Source organism: Micropterus salmoides, unplaced genomic scaffold (genome assembly GCF_014851395.1).
Source record: "Micropterus salmoides isolate LMB-PRFRI ecotype aquatic unplaced genomic scaffold, ASM1485139v1 Ms_hic_scaffold_4, whole genome shotgun sequence".
Taxonomy (NCBI): domain Eukaryota; kingdom Metazoa; phylum Chordata; class Actinopteri; order Centrarchiformes; family Centrarchidae; genus Micropterus; species Micropterus salmoides.
Genome location: NW_024043372.1, coordinates 34,510,772 through 34,519,627, shown reverse-complemented (window position 1 = coordinate 34,519,627; position 8,856 = coordinate 34,510,772). Strand labels below are relative to the sequence as shown.

Sequence of the window (8,856 nt, the reverse complement as noted above, 5' to 3'; positions counted from 1 at the left end):
TTTAAAGTCTGAGCTGTCACACAAACACACACGCGGTTGGTTCTCCACAGGGAATGTTTGGACATTCATTACACTGGGTATTTAGAGTAAAATAATACACACTGCAAAAACACTTTAGTGATCAAATTCTTGTGAATAGCGCAAGGGGCAGATTTGCTCTGAATTTAGTCTAAATACACCTTAAGAGATTTCTATTCATCTATTAATAAAAGAGTTATAAACATCCCATTCAGAGGTGTGTAAATCCAAGGCCGAATTGATTTATCTATTCATGAATCTCACTGAATTTGGTAGAATTTATCAATGATATTATATTTTTGCATGATAACAACTCTTCTAAAGCTCATAAATTTAGCATTGAGATTAATGTTCCCTAATTTATTAGGGATTTACCAAAATACTGCTTGAATTCTTAGAAGTTACATTGAAAACATTTTCAGCTTTCACTTCCCCAGTAACTCACTCTTTTGACAGGGCCGTTAAGCAAATGAATGTTTGCATGCAAGATGTTGTCAGATATTGTGTTCACTGAACCCTGCTGGAGTCTGTGCTGACCTGAGCTGTGTTGGTGTAGCGGACATGAGGGTGCCTCAGATCAATGGTTCAGTGTGTTGGGCACAAAAGGGGCAATGTGCCCCAGAGAGAAGGGCTGTCTGTGCCCCAGTGCCATGCAGCTGTGGGACCCGGGCACTCATCCATGCCCTCTGCTGCATACACTGTTAGTCCTCCCTCTGTGGCCAAAACACTGCAAGCTGTAAAATTAATTCCATGGAAGAGTGCACTGGAAACACATCCGTACTGCAATGCAATGGTATATATCATTTTCTAATGTGCGTATGGTGTTTTAAAATGTAAGTCACTGTTACATGAAGTGTTCCAGATTCTTTCTGAGAGGGGTGAGCAGAGTTTAGAGAGCAAATGACATGTGTCAGCTCATGAGTCAGTAACTTCTAACCTGTGTTTGACTTACTGCTCTCTGTTTCTGCAAAAGGCTGCTACACGAGCCCAGTGAAGCAGCATGAGGACAGTGGGAGATGTATTTTTGTATTTAGGATTTTTACAGTTATTTCATCTATTATGGTGAGTTTGAAAGTTCAGTGATCCCTGACATCTGTTTGTGTTTTTGCAGCTTGACGTGATGTGACCACAGGGCTTCATGCCCAAAAGCACACACAATGAGGCCTCTTAAATCCTAAGTCTAACACATGTACAGTACGATCTTAGATCTTTATCTCCTATGGTAGTGCACTGGAGTGGAAACCTTTTAAAAGACAATGACAGATGTAAACAAAAGCCACTTCTTGTTTCCTAGGTGGAGACTAAATACAAACATGGTTGTGGCTAGTCAAATCCAGCTACTGTCTACAGGTATATCTAGCATTTCTGCTAGTCTATCCCAGTAAATAAAAACCCTTGGGCAAATGGACTTTTTCAGGCCCTTAAAGGGGTAATCCGAAGATTTAGCATTTCATTTTCATATAGTTGTGACCTCACATAAAAAAAAAAACAAAAGATGTTTCCAGTTTGTAAAAAGATGTATTTAGTGGGGGTATAAAAGCTGATATCCAGTAAATGATGTGTGCACTTCCTCTCTTAAAGCTGCATTAATCAACATTTTTATGTAAATTATGAATCAAATGACTAAATGTAATGTAAAAAGGGTCACTCATAGTGATGAATCTACAGAGACTTATCCCTCAGCTTTGCAGTTCCGCTCTCTGGAGTGTTTCACCCACAAACTGCACTCTCAACCTTGTTTCCGGCTGAAGGCGGCAGCCGTTTTCAGTGGAAAATTGCTGATAAGTACTCCCTGCATTATCTGTCCAGCAATAGTGACAGTGAGTAGCTAAAGTCACTAATTATGTAATTGCTAAGATGCAATGGTCACAACTGAAGAAAGTTAAAAGGAAGTTTTTCCTTGCCTCTGTCGCCTTGTGCTTGCTCTTGGTGGGAACTGTTGGGCTTCTGTAAATAGCATCATAGAGTACGGTCTAGACCTGCTCTTTTATGAAAAGCGCTGTAAGATAACTGTTGTTGTGATTTGGCGCTATATAAATACAATTGAATTGAACTGAAGCCACTTTTTCAAAACTCTTTACACAGTCTGCATTACCAACATGCATCCTGGCCAAACAGTTAATCTTACCTCCAAAAAAAAAGTCTCAAAATAGACTCGTACAACGAAAACACTGGCAACAATTCTCATTTAGAAAGCATACAGTCTCACTCATAACACTGAAAAACAGGGAGCATTACATAAATGAAGAACTTTTATCTTTGAAGCGTGAGCAAATAAATTAGGTTCACATATTTTCAGTTTGACGGTAAATGCAGCAATTTGCTTCAATGTCCTTTATTTGTTCTATTTCTATGGATCGTATTGCAAACTGAAAAACTTTACTGTAAGCTGAAACAACAAAGCGAACCAGTCTGTAACAGCAGCAGAGTGGTGGAATGCCACATTATCCCACACAACAACAAAGATAGGGGAGTTTCTTGCTCCACTCTCCTCCGCTGGCGCAAGGCAATTATGCAGGTCATCCAGGAAAGACATAAGCCTCTCCCTAGTGTCGAGGCCAATGAGTGGTTTGTGTAACAGCAAATCATTGGACAGTGCTGCACACATCGTGATGTTAGCTCCTCTCTGCCCTGGGACATCTACGGTTGCTCTCAGATATATTTATAAAATACAGTAAATACACAGTTTTACAGTCCCCCCCCCCCCAATTGCTAAATGATAGTGCGCACAACTGGAGCTACATGTGCAAAACTCAGTCACCTGCGCTAAACAGTTCACATCACCTGCAAAACTCATTCCAAGCAACACAACTCTTAACACATGGCTCAAAACAGGCTTGGTGCAGCCAAACACTATGCACAACCCTCACTGAGATAACACACACACACACACACACATACACACACACAGTGTAAAAACACTAGCATCAAACACAAATACAGAAAATACAAACTTTTCATCTTTACAGTTTGAACAATTTCAGTGACTTCATAGAAAGTAATATTTTCTTCAAAGAAAAGAGTGACATTCTTTCACATGATTTATTTAAATTTTTTGAACATAACAATTCCTTAAGGTAAATGAAAATTAGCAGTTTGCTTCAATAGTCTGTAGTAATTTACAGAATTACAGTAATGAGAAAAAAAAAGTAGAAACTAAAAGTACATACTGTAATTTGAACAAATAATTGAGGGCTAATCAGTTACTTAAAGGTTAAATCCAGCTTCATCGATAAATACAAATGAATGTGGTGTTTCCAGTGTTTCCACCTCCATTACTTTCTGAAAAACAGTAAGTGCACAGTTTTACTGTAGTAATGCTAGTGTTTTTTTTTTACTGTAAATATTTTTTATAGCTGTGTATGTAACCTCAGACATCTTACCTGGACATATTGATAACGGAGTTCTTTCACACATTCAGTTTCTCTTAAATGGTACAGTGTACAACTGTTTCGTTCTTAATTTATGTTTCTCCAGGACTCTGGCAATTGTCTGACCGAATTCACAGTTCCAAAAGTGAGATTGTTCTGCCAGCACTCCGTCCTGAATTTCTCGCAGTTTTATTGCATTGTTGCCTGGGAGGCAACCTTTGTATCCTACAGTAAGACACAAACAATCAATACATTTTACTGTAAAATGTCAGTACATGTAAAAATGTAAACATACTGATTTGTACCATAAAATGTAATTCAGTTATCATTGAAAGATGCACATCTCACCTGTTGTGTGCCAGGAAATCCGTACTATTTCTTTCAACAACATGGCCAATAATTGTGGCCCTTATCTCATCAGAGACCACCGCTCTTGGTTTTCTTCTCCTTTGTCTTCCACAAATCCTTCTCCTTGCCACTCTTCTTTCCCCACCAACCTGTGTCCCTTGATCCTTGTTTTGAAACTACTGCCATCTGAAGCTGTCCCCAGGACACCTGGGCAGGCTTTCAACTGAAATTTTTATCAGCTGTTTGTGTTGTGTTCTAAGATTTTCTACTTATTTCAATCTGGTCCCTGCAGAAATGCAGTACATTTACCATCAATCTGTTTTCAATGTGTTTTTAACAGTTTTGGGCACAGTGTGTTCTGCAGATACAGTGGGGGAAATAAGTATTTGACCCCTTGCTGATTTTGCAGGTTTGCCCACTTACAAAGAATGCAACGATCTATAATTTTAATCATATGTACATTCTAACAGTGAAAGACAGAATCCCAAAGGAAATTCCAGAAAATCACATCATATGAATTTATAAAAATTGATAACCATCTGATGAGGAAAAACAAGTATTTGACCCCCTACCAAACAGCAAGTATTCTGGCTCCTACAAGCCAGTTAGTCTTTCTTTAAGACACAGCCCCAATCCCAACCAATTATCTACATCAAATACACCTGCCTCACCTCGTTACCTGTATAAAAGACACCTGTCAACACCCAAACAACCAGCATCCAACATCAGCACCATGGGCAAGACCAAAGAGCTGTCTACGGACATCAGGGACAAGATTGTTGATCTGCACAAGGCTGGGATGGGCTACAAGAGAATCGGAAAGCAACTTGGAGAGAAAAGATCAACTGTCGGTGCAGTTATCAGGAAATGGAAGAAGCACCACACCACCGCCAACCTCCCTCGGTCTGGGCCTCCACACAAGATCTCGCCTCGTGGGGTGTCCCTGATCATGCGAACGGTGAGGAATCATCCCAAAACCACAAGGGGGGAACTGATGAATCAACTGAAGGCAGCTGGGACCACAGTTACAAAAGAAACGGTTGGTAGCACACTACGCCGTCATGGATTGAAATCCTGCAGCGCACGCAAGGTCCCCCTGCTCAAGAAGAAACATGTACAGGCCCGCATGAAGTTCGCCATTCACCACCTGGACGACTCAGAAGAGGCCTGGAAGAAGGTGATGTGGTCAGATGAGACCAAAATAGAACTTTTTGGCCTCAACTCAACTCGTCGTGTTTGGAGGGCAAAGAACACCGAGTACAACCCAAAGAACACCATCCCCACCGTCAAGCATGGTGGTGGCAACATCATGCTTTGGGGGTGCTTTTCAGCCAAGGGCACGGAGCAACTCCATTGTATTGAGGGGAGGATGGACGGGGCCATGTATCGTGGAATTCTGGACCAACATCTCCTTCCCTCAGTGAGAGAGCTGATGATGGGTCGAGGATGGGTGTTTCAGCACGACAACGACCCTAAGCACACCGCCAAAGCAACAAAAGAGTGGCTGAAGAAGAAGCACATCAAGGTTCTGGAGTGGCCTAGCCAGTCTCCAGACCTGAATCCAATTGAAAATCTTTGGAGGGACAACCTCGGAACCTGAATGATTTGGAGGCTGTCTGCAGGGAGGAGTGGGCCAACATCCCTGCCGAAATGTGCACAAACCTTGTCACCAACTATAAAAACCGTTTGACATCTGTGCTGGCCAATAATGGCTTTTCTACAAAATATTAACATGCTGTTTGTCCAGGGGTTCAAATACTTGTTTTTCCTCATCAGATGGTTATCAATTTTAATAAATTCATATGTGATTTTCTGGAATTTCCTTTGGGATTCTGTCTTTCACTGTTAGAATGTACATATGATTAAAATTATAGATCGTTGCATTCTTTGTGAGTGGGCAAACCTGCAAAATCAGCAAGGGGTCAAATACTTATTTCCCCCACTGTATACAGTGTTTTGCAGGTGGTGAAGTAGTAACGAGAAAAGAGTTTATGCATTTCGGAGAAAGGGTCATTGAATGCATTTTGTGTGAAAGCAATGAAACATGATTCACAGTTTGGTCCACATACACTTCTGTTGCTCTCACTGTGTGAAGAGTTTTGACAATGTGACTTCAGTTTTGACCAACGCAGGTTAGCGATTGAAAAAAACTGTAATTATATATAGCTAAAGAGTTAGATATTTCACGTCAGGAGTTGCAAACCAAAACAGAGTAAGAAAGAATGTTGGACTTTCATTTGTCAGCTGGTCAGAAACATGATGAGGCCTTAGCTCTTATTTATTATCGACTTGTTTATTGACTGCAAAGTGTGTTCTAAATAAATTAAGCTATTATTATTTAATGCCTCCTCCCCCCTCAATTCAGATATATTAAACTTATGCCTGACTAAGATTCAAAATAGAAAACTAATAATAAGCCATAAATCTGATCATAGTTATGAGATTCATTACAATCAACCATTCCATTGAGTTCTCAACTATAATTATTTATGTTGTGTGTGTGTGTGTGTCTGCACTTGGACTGAGCTGCATTTGGGGTTTTGGCCAATACATGAATCATCAGACGACTTATATTTATCCATCAGTCACTCACTACACACAAGGTCGACAGTATTAGATCATATTTACCTATAAACATAAACAGTTTCTCAGCATACTCTTTATTGTTCATTCACATTATCCAGTCCCTTTGTTCTTGTATGATGTCATATGAAATGTAATTTTTTTTAAAACTACAATGAAAGACTTGAAATATAGGATTGCGTTTTAATTCTAACTGATCTATTTTTGTTCATGTTTTATTTTAGTTGTATTACAAATTACTTTGACTTGGTAATTTCAGATGTAAATGGTTTCAAATATTACAAAGTGATATTGTCATTGTACCTGCGAACTTTAAATGCAACGCCATACAGTTTGCATTTAAACTCAGTAATTCATCAGTGAACATCATTCAGTTTTATGCAATACATTGGAGGCCATTGGGTGTGATAATCTAGTAGTTATCTAGTTTACATATTATTTAGATTTTAATCGCAATTTATCAGATGCAGGTGTGGTCACGGGGCATTCCACATGGATCAATCTTAGGATAGTCTTGCATCTGCATCTTGCGAGTCTTTTACATAGAAAACTTAGTCAAGAAATGCATTGAAATTAGGTACATTTTAGGTTGTTGGAATCTATTTTATTTGACTCAAATGATAAACTTGCTACATTTCTTAACCTGCTGGTTCCAAAAAATGTCTAACATTTTTTAATAAATAAAAGTTGGTTAATGTTGGTTGCAAGAAAATGCAGTGTATGGCTGTGACACGATACAGAATCGACTATGTATGTTCTGTTAATACTTATAGATTGTCCAAAATAAGATGTGTTAAATATTTGGTTATAATAAAATAATCCACTTAAGTACTGAACATTTTAATCTCCAACACTGAGCATACTAGAAATCAGTATTGGTATCATACAAGGCCTGGTCAAAATTCCGTTGCTGATTTTCACTAGCAAGGACCACACAATCAACAGGTACGATTAAATGATGTAGTGATGATCGAAACAAAAAGCTGTACGAGGCTTGCAGTTGCTGAATAGACATTCAAAGCGTTGTGGGGAAGCTACGATAAGGAAATCTGCCGTACACGATGGACCCCCTTTGTAACCCTATGGAAAGGGATGGGAGGGAGGGATGCAGACCACGAGAGCGAAGAAGAGGAGTTGGGACATGTTGGTATTCATGGAAATGCTGGCAATGACTGGTTATATGTGGTCCCGCTCTGGAAACTCTGCTAGTTAGCACCACTTAAAACAGGTGTCACAACATTATTTTATTATTATTTTAGCAGAGATGGGTAAATGTACATAGTATTTGAGTGAAAATGTACATTTTGTATAATCACACTTAGTTTTATAGTTTATTTTATTTTGTTTGTTTTATGTTTCATTTTATTGTAAATTTTTTATATTTGCTCGTTTACATTACATTTTTTTGTGACTACAGAATAAAACCAAACCAAATCACTCTGCTTGTCTTTCAAACCACGCCCTACCTCTGATAAATCTGTGAAGAGTCTTTTTGGTGCCTCATACTGTCCCTGGAGGGTGAAGATGCTGTTGGAGTCTGTGCCAGCAGGCTGACCTTATTACTGCTGTGATGACCACATGTGGGCAGGGGTCATGAGGTTCAGGAGGCCATGGCTGGTTTCCTGTGCGATTGCGAAGGAGCTGTGCTGCCATCTACAATAATCAGACCTGTCCGGACACACATGCGTGGTGGAGCGTGACATTCGTGTTGCCCTCTGACCCCAGATGCTGCACAGATACGTTTAGGGTGACACTACAGATGGCACAGAAATACAAGTACAGCAGGTTTAAAAAGGAATCTAGAATCTTAGTGTTGTCTGTTTATATGAGCAAAGATGGAAAATTATAGTGTCGTGGTTTTAGACAATCCTTGCCAAAGTTAAACGCTAATTTCTTTAAAAATTACACAGAATTTCAAAGTGTTCTAGTTCTGTTTAAAAATGTCTTAAAGGTAGTATTATCATTCTTCCTTTGAAGTGCTAATAAAATCTTAGTTTTCAGTTTTAATGCTATGCCAACAATCATTTTGACATAGTATAGTGGGAATGTTTTGTTGGATATTTGAAACCCTTCAAACTTGTAAAAGCATCCACCAAAAAAACTCTTTGTCCACACCTAATGGCTTGTTTGTTTTTCCTTCATTTTCATCTGACAGAGACTGCACTTGAAATGTAACCTTTAAAGTTTGCGTTTTAGCCACAGTACCTTCTGCCGCCACAGAAAAGGTCACGTGGTGGTGGAACAAATGAAAAGAAGGAAATGGCCGTGTCCTGGCCTTCAGAGAGCAGGGGGGGCGGCGGGGAAAAGGGATCAGACAGGGAAGCGACAGGATGCTGCAGCTCTCTTGAGTATTTTCAAAAACACAACAAATCACTTGGACGGGCAACTTTATCATTTCACGCCAGACTTCGTTACATAGGGAGGAAAATTGTATGGGACGTGACTGTTTTACATAAACAGGACCAATCACTAAATGGTAGCAGCGACAATATTAGAAAAATTGGATATTTTCTCAGGTGTGTGCAAAACACAGCTT

At 39.5% G+C, this 8,856-nt stretch overlaps 1 long non-coding RNA gene across 1 annotated transcript; it reads right to left on the bottom strand.

Annotated features, from left to right (window-relative positions):
- Positions 1-3,046: 3,046 nt before the first annotated feature.
- On the bottom strand, positions 3,047-4,067 carry LOC119886921. Its single transcript, XR_005441570.1, has 3 exons — positions 3,738-4,067; positions 3,402-3,614; positions 3,047-3,300 (listed from the first exon to the last, which is right to left on the bottom strand). It is a non-coding gene; the product is annotated as an uncharacterized LOC119886921 (long non-coding RNA).
- Positions 4,068-8,856: the final 4,789 nt, after the last annotated feature.